We start from the raw sequence: 14,036 nt of genomic DNA on the forward strand, positions 1-14,036 counted from the left end.
TTCATTATTAAACATAGACGTGAGTTCTACTATCGATTTTTTACCATGTGAATTCACCAAGCGTTTTATTGATCTCCGATCACGATCATTCAAGATTTTTTTCCCTCCACATTTCTTCTGCGAAGCTGATGGTTCCCCACTATCCTTTCAGGTTTTAATAATGTGTTGGACATTTCTTAACCCAATTCCAGTGATTTCAGAAATGTGAAACACAGTAACATCTTTTCCACGACCACAGGATACATCTTCTGACATGGTTGTAAGCTACACACTGCATCAGTTAGGGTTAAAAGAATTGTTGCCAGCTGAAACATATAACTTAAGGCTATTAAATACTGAGATCAAATTATAGGAACTAGAAAATGCAAAAAATCCTATTGTTATCAAGTGTTTTTGTCTTGTTTTCCATTTAAAATGGTCTAAAAATACATTTACTTGAGAAGCAACATATAAGATATTTAGACTTGCTTTAAGAGAATGTATATTAGATATAAGTGTATTTTGAATATAAGTGTATTTTTCACTTGGTTATACTTCTGTGAGTGCAGTAAAGACAAAATATACTTATATTCAAGATCTATTCTCTAAAAGCAAGTCTAAATATATTATATGATGCTTCTCAGGTGAATGCATCTTTTTTTAAGGATTTTTAGATATTTTAAAATATGTGTATCTTTAATGTTATATTCAACATTCTTAAATAACAATTTTTTCTTCTGCAGTATAGCTGCTAAAGAAAACAAGCCAAAACAAAAACAAATCAAAAACGTATTTTGTTGCAGTGTATAATGGGGTGAAGACTACCTCTCTCTCCTTTTTGTTCACTTCAATCCATCTTTAACTCACAAAAAAACAAACTCTCTTTTATATTGCCAATTTTCTTAATGTTAAGAAATACACAGTGACACATATACTGTTTTATGATTATGATACAATAAGTCGCGAGCTGCAGCAAGCTCGTGTGCTCGAGGGATGAACGTCCCCGCGACAGAGTGTGTATCAGCCAGATGCAGTTTCAATCTCTCCCCCTTAGATCAGGACACTTTGCGCAACTCATAGAAGAGGCACTGTCCACACAGAGAAATGCCAGTTTCTAAGTTTGTAGTTATTTACATGACCTGCTTCCATATTATATGAACTTTAATAAAGCTATAACGCATTAAATATAACAGCATTTAAGATAAACGCCAGGGTGTTTCCTTTAAAGATGCTCGTCACTTAAGTTTTGCTTCAGCAGAGTGGCAGCTCCAGCTCCACTTATTCCACAACAAGTGTGCTTCTGTGTTTACTTATTTGGTATTTTTGTACAATTCCCTCATACTTTGCGATCTACATCACCTGAAGCTGTTTGGAAAGTTTAGAGTGCATCTGGGCTGTGGGCTGGGCATCAGTTTCATATGTTACATTAAATGACATTAAACAACATTTTCGTAGACAATTTTTTATGTATGTGTGTGTGTGTGTGTGTGTGTGTGTGTGTGTGTGTGAGAGAGAGAGAGAGAGAGAGAGAGAGAGAGAGAGAGAGAGAGAGCATTGAGACTTAATTAGAGATGTCCGTCTGGTGGCTAACCTCCTCGAAATCCCTCTTTCATGCCTCTCTCTCTCTCTCGGTCAGGAGGTTGCTAGACTCATGACCTTAAATAAAGGGTGTGTGTATGTTTGAGTACATGAATTAAACTTGACATTAGTAGTTCATTCATTTCTTGCCCACAAACTCAAACATACACAGGGGGATAGACGAGATTACGAAGCGAGTTGTAGATACATGCATGAAAAGACATTTCAGCACATGACATTTTCATCTTTTAACAGCACACATGCCACCTCTCTCTGTGCCTATATTACTGTTACATTACACTGTGTGCTCTAAATAAATAATTAATAACATAAATAATAATAACATTCTAAAAACTAAAATCTCCCAATGCTCTTGTGTTTGTAGGATTGTTACATTTATTGTTGCTTGAAATGTATGTTCCAAAATATCATGGCGACAACTGACACTTCAGAGAGAACAGACTCATCCACACAGACTTGCAGTCAAATCACACACCTTTATTTTTATAGGAGAGGGACTTTCCATTGACTTGTATTATGTTTATACTGAGCTAATTATATATTTATCCCCTAATCCTATCCACTTAAATCAATTTTTACATTTTCATAAAGACATTATTTAACATGTTTATTAAGCCGTTTTCCTCAAGCTGACTGTTGGATGGTCCCCACAATGTAGGTGATTTCAGGTTTTTAACATCCTTGTGGGGACATTTCGTTGCACCTCAAAGTAGGCAACACCTACACACACCCCACACACAAAATATAATAATAGAATGAAATACACTTTTTTAACTCAGTATTTTTCCACTCCTTCTCTGAAAGAAATGAATTCTGAAGCACAACAAACAAAAAAGTTTGCCATCTGGACACTACAGCTATAATCAAAACACTCTCACACACACACACCCTCAAATCCACTGAATTCTTCACAAGGAGCAAAAAACAGGAATGTAAGGGAAAGCTGAAGAATTCTTGGCTTTAATTAGCCATCTGAGAAAAAACACATCACTTATTGCTCTTTTACACACACACACACACACATACACAAGTACACACCTGTATTTTTGCAGGTAGATGTGCTTCTGTCACATTAAAATGAGGTGCATCCACTGAAAAAGAAGGAGAAAAACACTGTTAAGTTTGTTTCTCACTGGAATCAATTAACACATTGAAAAAATAATTTTCTTAATCAGTATTTTGTCTTGTTTTCCTGTAAAAACACCTAAACATCTTTAAAATGAGATCAATTCACTTAAGAAGCAAAACCGTGTAAGACAGAAAGAAAAAAAAAAGTTTTGTTTGTTTTCTAAGCATAGGCTATAACTAACAAAATTAGTGAGGTCTATATTAAACCTCATAAATATAATAAAATAGGCATATATTAAAGTTATAGGTTTAATATAAGCTAGGGCTGGGTATTGATACAGACATCCAGATTCAATATTATTCTGATTCAATATGATTATGCTATGATTCATTTGGATATACACTCACTGACCATTTTATTAAGAACACCTGTACACCTAATTATTTATGTGATTATCTAATCAGCCAATCGTGTGGCAGCAGTGCAATACATAAAATCATACAGATATGATTCAGGAGCTTCAGTTTATGTTCACATCAACCATAAGAATGGGGAAAAAATGTGATCTCAGTGATTTTGACCGTGGCATGATTGTTGATGCCAGACAGGCTGGTTTGAGTATTTCAGTAACTGCTGATCTCCTGGGATTTAACAACAGTCTCTAGAGTTTACTCAGAAAGGTGCCAAAAACAAAAATTATCCAGTGAGTGGCAGTTCTATGGACGGAAATGCCTTGTTGATGAGAGAGATCAACGGAGAATGGCCAGACTGCTTTGAGCTGACAGAACGGCTACAGTAACTCAGGTAACCACTCTGTACAATTGTAGTGAGCAAAAGAGCATCTCAGAATGCACAACACGAGGCAGATGGGTTACAACAGCAGAAGACCATGTCAGGCACTTTATTAATGGAAAACTATGTGAAAAAAAATTAAGAATCACTTCAACTTTCTAATACACAACCCTGACAGTTTTAGCAGATGAAAATTAAAATGTTAAAAAAGAGAGAGAGAGAGAGATGACCGACTGGTGAGAGTAAAGAAAGTTTATTTAGCAGCAGAAACAGGGAGGAACATGTATAGCCAGAGTCTGCCCTGCCATAAAAATGCAACCAATCAAGTGTGGTGGAAGAAAAAACAAACTTAAAACACCATTTAAAATGCACACAAACACATATACACGCCAACATACAGATGAATGCTGGGAAAAGAGGCAAAAGCCAAGTCAAGATCACATTTCAGAGAGGAGAAATCTCACACACATACACAGGGCTTCATTTCAAAGACTTGGTTTCCAGCACACTACACAGTGAAAATAGCTGCCAAATGATGAAGAAGAAAAAAAGGGGAAAGAGAGAGAGAGAGAGAGAGAGAGAGAGAGAGAGAGAGAGAGAGAGAGAGAGAGAGAGCGCAAGCGAGAGAGCGCTAAAGGCAACGGAGAGAAAAAGAAGAAAGAAAATCCCACAACACTTTGGATTTCCATCAGCATCTGTATAAACAATGTATGCACACAAAAAGCTTTGAGATACACTTATTAGCTGGTCGCCTTTTGCCCTTTACTCAACACGCACACACAAACACACACACGCACACATCTGATTTTCCTGGTTTCTTCCCATATACTCTTAAAAATAAATGATCTTTCTCGTATCCCAGCTTAATATGCAGAGTTAACTATAACACCATGTCCTCCTAACCAGTCACGACACCCAATAAAAGGTATATTTTCCAAATAAATAAGAGTTTAGTCCTAACTAGATGCGACAGCAATGCTTGGTTTCTTTTCTGTGCTGGGTAGCCCTGTCCACTGTAAATACGTTAATTCAGAATGGAGGAGAGGTGACAGACAAACTGACTTCATCCGATCTTCTCTCCGATTCTCACATGAAGCATATGTCCATACGCAGCTTCAGTGAGAAAAGGATTTATGTTCAATAAAGCTTCGCAAAAGGTTGTGATTTAGTCTGCATGTGCTGCATGCATAAAAGTGCGTGGATGGATGTAGGAGATGACAGAGCAGAGAACTCATTTAATGTAAAGCACACAGCACAAGCAGACTATATATTTATATAATGAATTGCAGCATTTGCGCTTACATGATTACACTGGGCCATATAACCAAACGCTTTTCCAGAGGTGTGAAGCTACTGTCAAAAACACACAGAAAGTGAATAGCTTGATTCAACTGCACACATGAAATTTAAGAAACTGCAACAGAAATGAAGTATAAAGGTATAGTAAAATGTAATATTCACTGTAATAATAATAATAATAATAACAAGAATAATGATTAATAAATAATATTAAAAAATGATCATATTCATATTTAAGAAATATATCACAAGCAAGAGTGCTGTTGTACTGAAAAGTTTTCATCAATGTTTTTATTTTCTATATACTGTGACGCTCTGTTGTGCACAGTGTTGGGTAAGTTACTTAAAAATGACAAATTACAAATTATTTCTCTAAATTGTAATCATATTACTTTACTAATTACTTTATTGGAAAAGTAATCAGTAATCATTACTAATTACTTTACTTTTAGGCCAAACGGTTCTTTTTGCGGAACTGTGCCATTCCATACCGTTTCTTTTTCTACATGGTGCTGCAAAATCAGGATTAGAATGGACTGACAGAGCAAGTGACCAGTCATGAGTCTGTGTTCCACCAGCATGGTTGAGAACAGTAGCTAACCATGCTGAGAAATCCACCCCAGGAACGGTTTGTAATCGTACCGTACCAAACCATTCTTAAGTGGAAATGCTACTGGAACTGTTGCTCACCACGCTCAGAACTGTTCAGCCAGATGGTGGAAAAGCAACTATATTTCTAATTTTGTACCCAAAAGTAGTTAGATTAGAAGAACACACACACACTCACACAGCTTGACAGCATTCCAGCAGGACGAGCCAATAGGCAGGCTCAGATGGAATCTGAGGACTTTTTTTTCTGCACTGATTTTGAGCAAAAAACTGCAGGTTTCTGTGGAACATTGTAAAATATATTCTACATTATAAAATGTAGAGTTGAGAGCACTACTCTCTTTTTGTTGGCTGATAGATTATTAAAATTTGTCCAAATATTTAATAAACAAACACACAAGGATCACGGATTTGTATAACTTTGTGAATGACAGGCTTTCCAATTAAGTGGAAATCTGCAAAGCTTTCTTTGGAATTCTGCGGGCGCAGATTCCATGTGGGCCTGCCAATAGGCTATATCTTCTGTGCTGCTGGTGATCATAGAAGAAAATGCTGATGTATGCCAAACGCACCAGAGATGAAGACGAAGAGGCTGTTTCTTCTGGTGCAATCTGCTCTGATAATGCTCATATGAAGAGTGAAAAATATGTGTAGCATACTGTATATACTATCAATGCCTAATAACCACTATAAGATCAAACAAGATGAAACTTCATAAATCAATGCATAAATCAAATCAATTGCATTAGTTGTGCTGCATGACTTCATGTGACAGGTAGGCTAACCTGTTACACATGATTGCAGATTTTTTTCACCTGGCAAAATTTCAGCGCTCAAACAGTATGGCCAATGTTTTTTCACTGTTCCTCACATGTGCAGACAATAATTCCACAAGTTAAATGCTTAACCATTAAAAAATCAAAGCATCACGAAGAGGTCAATTAACCGCAGCAGTGTAACGGCATATGACAATACTAGCGTTCGCTGTACCACATAAATGTGAACCTTTATCATTTTAAGATCTATGTATTGTGCTATTTAAGCTTATAGCTCATGGTGGATTTAATTATCTGCTATTTTGAGTAGTGTTTGAAGCATTTTCATTGCAATAAACATTCTTTATTGCTGAGTCCCGACTCCCTACGAAAAACCAAATAACTGTTTGTGAACCCTCGTGGTTAACCAAATATTAAAACCGGTTACAATGCAAATCTCTAGTTACACAAGAATCAGACAATTAGGAATAAACCTGAATTACTTTCCTACGACACATGTAGAGGGTTTTTGCTTAAAGTCAACATGAAACAGGGGCCTGGGTAGCTCAGTGGTAAAGACACTGACTACCACCCCTGGAGTTCGCTAGTTCGCTAGTTCAAATCCCAGGGTGTGCTGAGTCCAGCCAGGTCTCCTAAGCAACCAAACTGGCCCGGTTGCTAGGGAGTGTAGAGTCACATGGGGTAACCTCCTCATAGTCGCTATAATGTGGTTCATTCGTGTTGAATGTGGATGGCGTGAAGCCTCTCCATGGCGACGCTCTCAACAAGCCACGTGATAAGATGCGTGGATTGACAGTCTCAGATGCAGCCACCCGGACTGAGGCGAATCACTATGTGACCACGAGGACTTAAAAGCACATTGGGAATTGGGCATTCCAAACTGGGAGAAAAAGGGGAGAAAATCAACAACAAAAAAAAGTCAACATGAAACACAATTTAATTTCCATAATGTGACATATTTCAGAGTGAAACAGGATATTAAATGAGAAAACAATGTAGGGCTGGACTTCATCCAACAGGACTTGATTGGATTGAAAAAAGGGGGTTTTACATACTAATAGGGAGCCACACCAGATTGTGAGTTTGCTTAAACAATGAGTTTGCTTTTGGCCTCTGGTTAATATTATCCAATAGCCTGTGTGGCTTAAGTGATGTCAGTGGAAAAGAAAAGTCATATTAGAGGAAGAAAAAGTTATTTCATTTTAATTAAAGAAAAATAAAATAAAAAAAAAACTTTTTTTTGGAATAACACACTGTAACAAGGTTAAAAATGGGAAAAGAGGAGTCAGGAACCAGCTGAACGGTCAAAATAATATTTAATGAAACAAAAAGACACACAACACAAACGCACACACGGCAGCTGCGTGTGTGTGTCTCTCTCTCTCTCGAACTGCCGCATCCCACTGCACTTATCCCTCTCCGGCCCCGCCTGCTGGCAGGCTTTTCCCCGCCTCTCTAGAACTGGGGAGGGGGATGAGGGGAAGGAAAATCAAAAACCAAAAAAAAAAGAGGAGAGGGAAAGGGCAAGGACAGCTGCTCCTCCCCGGGCTGACCGGAGCAAGTCCTCCGACCCCTGGTGGATGGAACGCCCCTCCGCGTTTTAGCGGCCGGTAGGGAGCCCCTCCACCCCTGGCAGCGGCTCCACCACTCCAGGCGGCCGGTAGCAAGCCCCTCCGTCCCCAGGCGGACGGCCGCGGCTGCTCCTTTGGGCAGACGTCAGTGGCGAGGACTCCACAACAGCGCTTCAGCACCAATGTAACATGGTTCAAATGGGAAAGGAGGGGGCGGGAACCGGCTGAACGGTCAAAATAATATTTAATGAAACAAAAAGACACACAACACAAATGCACACACGGCAGATGTGTGTGGCTCTCTCTCTCTCGAACTGCCTCATCCCGCTGCACTTATCCCTCTCCTCAGTTGATTAGCCTGATTGGGGGCCCGGCGTGCATAGTCATGGCCCGTCCCCACCCTCCTCCTCGTCACACACCCCAATGGATCATTCACAATAAGACAGCTATTTTTTTTTATTTCATATTGACTTTAAAGAACACATACCTGCAATTTTGTTTCAACACAAAGCAACAGAACATTTCTATTGTTTAAACGCAATAGAAATGTCAAAGACTTAGTCAAAGAAAGCAATGCAGAAGATAAGAGGCACATAGACTGGCTCAGAAACACACAAGAAGGAACATTCTTGTCCCTCTCACACATAAACACACACACACACACACACACACACACACATACACACTGTGTGAGTGCCAGGGGCTAGCACAGCACCAGAGCTGAAATGAGCCCAACACCCATTTCCTGTTCCAAGAGCAGACAGGAATTGGGGGAGGCTGATGGAGGGCGTCACTAAAAAGCCAGTCCAGCCCCCTTAAATGCTATCACTAATGCCAAACATCTGGAGTGGGCTTTCTCTCACACTTACACACAAACACACACAGGGCACAATGACATACAACCAGTACAGCCCTGCACCATATTGGATAATGTTCCATTGATGTCATCATGATGGTGACATTCCACAGCTCTGTTCTAGTGATGTAATAAACTTGCCATTGTATGTCATATTAAAAGCCACCTCACATTCAACAGACACTCAATAGCACAGAGCATCACGTCTACTACTAATGGAGACTGCATGAATGGCTAAACAGCTAAACAGAAAAAACAGACTCTAGTTTTTAAAATTCTACAATTATGTACCATGTGGGTGGGGGTCGAACTCAAGTCTCATGTCTTTTAAGTTGCTGGCAGCAGAAGTGTACTGGGCTGAGTTTTACACTTGGCCTGCATACTCTCTTTATGTAAATATATTCAAACTGTGACTGTATAGCATCCAAAGTCACTGCACTCCAGCAAAGGTGAGTTAAGCTTTGGGGAATCTGGTTCCTTCATATAGCTGGTATATCAGCTAGGGCTAGGTGATATAGCTTAAAAAAAAAATCTAAATAGTTTTCAGCCTTTTGACAATATTTGATACCTATCTCAATATTTATGTATTTGGTCTAAACTGGATTAAAATGGAATTTATATGGAGGCGCCAATACAAAATTTGTGTGCTGGTACTAATATCTGATTACTTAAATACTGATACTGATTAGTGCCTGACCGATATATTGGTTGGCCGATATTATCGGCCGATATTAGCCTTTCACCTATATATCGGTATTGGCGTATATTTTACCGATATGCGCCGATATGAAAACTTTTTTTCAGAACATATAATGCAGAAAACAATGCTTTAGGATTGGTGTCATAGCGTAGTTTGTCCAGCAGAGCACGCTCCAACTCCATTGTTTACAAAGCTGTTTCTGAGCTGACAATGGCTCTGCAGACAGGGCGGAGTTAAACGGTGTGGATTTGAGTGATCTCTTCTCCTTAAATTGCTAACTAGTTTGTGAAATACATATTGGAAAGTTAATACAAAATGACCCCATCATTTTATATAACTAATATAACATTAACCCTGTCCCTGACAACCATGTCACTCATGTTTAATTAATTAATTTTATTTATTTATCACACATTTGCACATATACAGTGAAATTCTTTTTTTTCCACATATCCCAGCTAAGCTGGGGTCAGAGTGCAGGTTCAGCCATGATACGGCACCCCTGAAGCAGATTGGGTCAAGGGCCTTGCTCAAGGGCCCAACAGTGGCATCTTGGCAGTACTGGGGCTTGAAACCCTGACCTACTGATCAGTAAACCAGAGCCTTAACAGCTGAGCCACCACTGCCGTTTATCACATCTGTTTGCTGTTAGCCAGCTATAGTTTGTCAGTGCAGTCATTAATGTAGCAGATTGAAAGGTAAACATCAGAGCATCTTTTTGCAGCTCAGCAGACAACGGTGCGGTGGTGGATTGTGTGTGTTGAGTGTTGATTTCACGCTTTGCTGTAATCTAACTGGTGAGACGCAATGCTGGAAAGTAAATAAAGTCCATCTTTTACTCTCCGTGGCAACGAGCTTACAGCTAACTAGCTAACCACGTAGCTACTTTCATTGTTGTCAGCTGAGTGGAAGCTAATTTGTAAACATGTATTCACCAAAATGTTTTGTTCAGGATTCACAGTTTGGTACCCCCTTTCAACTGAACAATTCCAGTCACTGCATTTACAAAATGTAATATTTAAAAGTCTGGTTTTCCAGACATTAAAATAGGATGCGTTATAGAAGTAGATTTAATAAATAGTATATTCGCCCTGTGCAAATACTAATATATAGGAACTGTATCTAAAATAAATGAGGGGTGATAAATACTAATACAACAGGCTGGAAAAATAGACATTTATTCATTTTAATATTCTATATATATATATATATATATATATATATATATATATATATATATATATATATATATTGAATGTGTTGAAACTTGACACCGGGCGACACACTCTAAAAACGGCACCGTTAGATCGGTTTCATGCTGAAGAGTACGTTAAAAGTACGTTTTTTTCTTCTCTCTCGTAAATGTAAATGAGTGTAAATGCCAACACCATCATATATGTCGAAAGGACTGATGCCTGTCATGCACAACATGAGCTCATTGATGTCATTAAGTGAGTCTGCTTTTTTATTCCATCAATTACTCCTGGTCGAAGGCTTCCGTAAATATTTAGTTTATATGTAGGTTTACATCATACATAAATGTAATGGTGCAACGCTCAAATATTTAGTAGAAATTGTGACTTAGTGCCCATTTACGCCACAACTAGACTAAGTTGTAACGTACGTATAACTGGTGCATCCGGCCCTTGATGTTTATTTAGCTATTTATTTTATTTGAATTTATTATTTATTTAAATGGTCAGCATTTGACTGATACTAAACAGTACTGATGTTTATTTAGCTATTTATTTTTTTTTTATTTATTCTTTATTTTAATGGTCAGCCATTGACTGATACTAAACAGTACTGATGTTTATTTAGCTATTTATTTTATTTTTTATTTATTCTTTATTTTAATGGTCAGCCATTGACTGATACTAAACAGTACTGATGTTTATTTAGCTATTTATTTTATTTGAATTTATTCTTTATTTTAATGGTCAGCATTTGACTGATACTAAACAGTACTGATGTTTATTTAGCTATTTATTGTATTTTTATTCTTTATTTAAATGGTCAGCATTTGACTTATACTAAACATACAGTACTGATGTTAATTAAGCTATTTATTTTATTTTTATTTATTCTTTATTTTAATGGTGGGCAATTGACTTATACTAAACATACAGTACTGATTTTTATTTTATTTATTCTTTATTTAAATGGTCAGCAATTGACTGATACTAAACAATATTGATGTTTATTTAGCTATTTATTGTAGTTTATTTATTCATTATTTTCTCAGTGTTCATTTCTAGAATTTGTTGACAAAGTATTATAATAATAATGTCAAATGTTCTTTGATAAAAATATTTGTTTAAGAAAGCAGCCTTCTGAGTACCTTTGCATAGTCATATTGGTGCAAAATCTGTGAAAAATCCACATAGAAAAGGTCTGTTTTCATTCCAGCTCAAAATTAGCTATATCGGCTACCATATCGGTAATCAGTGAATTTTCTCTCTCTAAAATTGGTTTCGGTCTCAAAAATCCCATATCGGTCAGGCTCTAATACTGATAGTTTGGTCGTTTTGCCTTTTCTGCTACCCTGTATTTGGAACCTATTTACTGAACAGACAGTTTGAACTGATTCACAGAAAAGAATCGAACTTTCTGGTGGCCTACATTTCAGTTACCCTCCTTGGTCCTTAAAAGGTGTACTGACTTTTGGCGATATTTTTAATGGTAGCAGACTGCGTACATTTCAGGATATTCAAGCAGGCTATTCCCTGCCAGGTGCCCCCTTCTTCATGTATCTGAAGTTAAGGTCTGCAGTGAAAGCGTATGGTGTGCCCTGGAATTCTGGCTTAGATGATCACTCATTGTTAAAGTGGATCAAACACACTGGAAGTTTTCGGGGCACAGACTCTCTGATCTATAAACAACTACTTGAATGTTCATATAAATCTTTGAAGATATTAACTATATGGGAGAGAGAACTCTCCTGGTTGGGTTATAGTCCTGACTGGAATACAGTATGGTTAAATCTCTGCCTTACCTCCAAAAACCCCTCGCACATTCTTATTAATTTCAAAACCGTACACAAAATGTATTGTACCCCATATAAGCGATACTTGATGAAACTCTCATTAAATCCCAATTGCTGTCTGTGTAATACTAATTCTAAAGGTACTTTTTTGCATATGTTTTGGGATTGTCCGGTCATATCCCATTTCTGGAAACATGTAGTTCATGTGTTAAACAACATCATAGAGCTGCAGTATGACTTAGATCCTTGTCTCTTGTTGCTCAATGATGATTCCTCTTATAAGTTCACATTAGTTCAGAGAAGGCTGTTAATGTCTGGTTTCATGGCTGCTAAAAAAACAATATTACAGCAATGGTTTACACCTGACATTGACATAAAAATATCTTGGTTGCTCTCACTTTATAACATAGTTTATTTGGAATGCAGCACTGCAAGGATCAATGGGGATAGAATACATAATGTCACCTATTGGAGTAATATAGCCCAAGCTTTAAAATAATTATTTCAAACTGAAGATTTGTCAGCCTATGTGATAATCTGCTGCCATTGTTTATTCGTCTGTTCCTTTTAATTTTCCCTGTAGCATTACTTACTGTACTTATGTTTTTTTTTCTATTATTTTTGTTGTACTTTTGCTGTTATTCTAGCATTGTAATTCATTATAATTATTTCAAATAAAAATTATAATCACAAAAAAAAAAAAAAAAGAAAAGAACTGAACTGATGCCATGTTTGCTATGGATGCTATTAAAACATTAACACTCTCAAGAAAAGATAGCTAAACTAGTCTAACATCACAGTAAAAAGTGCACCAAAAAGATTAATCGCAAGTTTATACAACAGTTAGTTGTGGTACTCTAGTAGTAATAGTAGTAATTTGATTGGACAAGCGGCATTCCAAGAGTGCTGATATTTCGTATAACTTCACAGTTTGAATCACTTCATTTTCTGTGTTTGTTAGCTGACAGCTGAGCGTTGCTTAGTGATGCACAACTGTGATCATGTTTTGGCTTCGTTTGCAACAATTTTCATTGGTAGAGCAAAAAACTAAAAAAAAAACAAAATGCCAAATTACATTCTAAAAAGTTCCTCAAAATTAACTTTTTGCTGATAGAACTGTGGAATAAAGTGCTGTTGTACTGAATATCAGAACATCTACTTAAGATTTTTCGTACCTACGGTTTTTGTGACTACAGCTAAATCACAGCTGTGCTGATGATCAGTACAATAGCAATCTTGCTTGTGTGATATTGCTTAAACATCATGGATTTTCGATATAATGCTAATAAAGTTTTAACTGAAAACCAGATGCCATAACATAGATTTAATTTTTTTATATACATTTTTAGATTTGATATGAGCTCTTACAATGAGCTCAACTGATCTGATAAGGCACACATAAACTCAACATAGAACCCAGAACAATGAACAGAGCGGATGAGCCACAATAAACAAGATTTACAGGCCATTAGAGCAACAGAAAAACACACACAACCTCATACTCACACACACACAAGTTGAAAGGAACTTCAGTTACACACAATAAAGAGTGCAAGAAAAAAGTATAGATGAGGATTGACGGGATGCACAGTGTTTATGTATGTGTATATAAATAAGTCTGTTCTATAATAGCCAGCAGGATGAGTTCATTGTTCCCAGTATTTCCTCTGAAAAACAGTTTAACTGAGGCCATCAGATGCAAAATTTGGTGTGTTGAGAACTATTTCAGCTATAAAAACTGAAACTAACCATTGACAAAGCAAAGCAAAGTTTTTATATTACATAAAGCAGATTATCCAG

General features: G+C 37.2%; 1 protein-coding gene across 2 annotated transcripts in view; it reads right to left on the minus strand.

Annotated features, from left to right (window-relative positions):
* The window catches only part of apbb2b (amyloid beta (A4) precursor protein-binding, family B, member 2b), a 91,977-nt gene that overhangs the window by 51,430 nt on the left and 26,511 nt on the right, over positions 1 to 14,036 (minus strand). For both annotated transcript variants that reach the window (XM_051703697.1, XM_051703696.1), the window contains exon 2: positions 2,617 to 2,669. The gene's annotated coding sequence lies outside the window, so the exon portion shown is untranslated. The remainder of the gene's footprint in view (positions 1 to 2,616; positions 2,670 to 14,036) is intronic.

The sequence above is a fragment of the Myxocyprinus asiaticus genome, chromosome 7 (assembly GCF_019703515.2).
Source record: "Myxocyprinus asiaticus isolate MX2 ecotype Aquarium Trade chromosome 7, UBuf_Myxa_2, whole genome shotgun sequence".
In the NCBI taxonomy this organism is placed as follows: Eukaryota; Metazoa; Chordata; class Actinopteri; order Cypriniformes; family Catostomidae; genus Myxocyprinus; species Myxocyprinus asiaticus.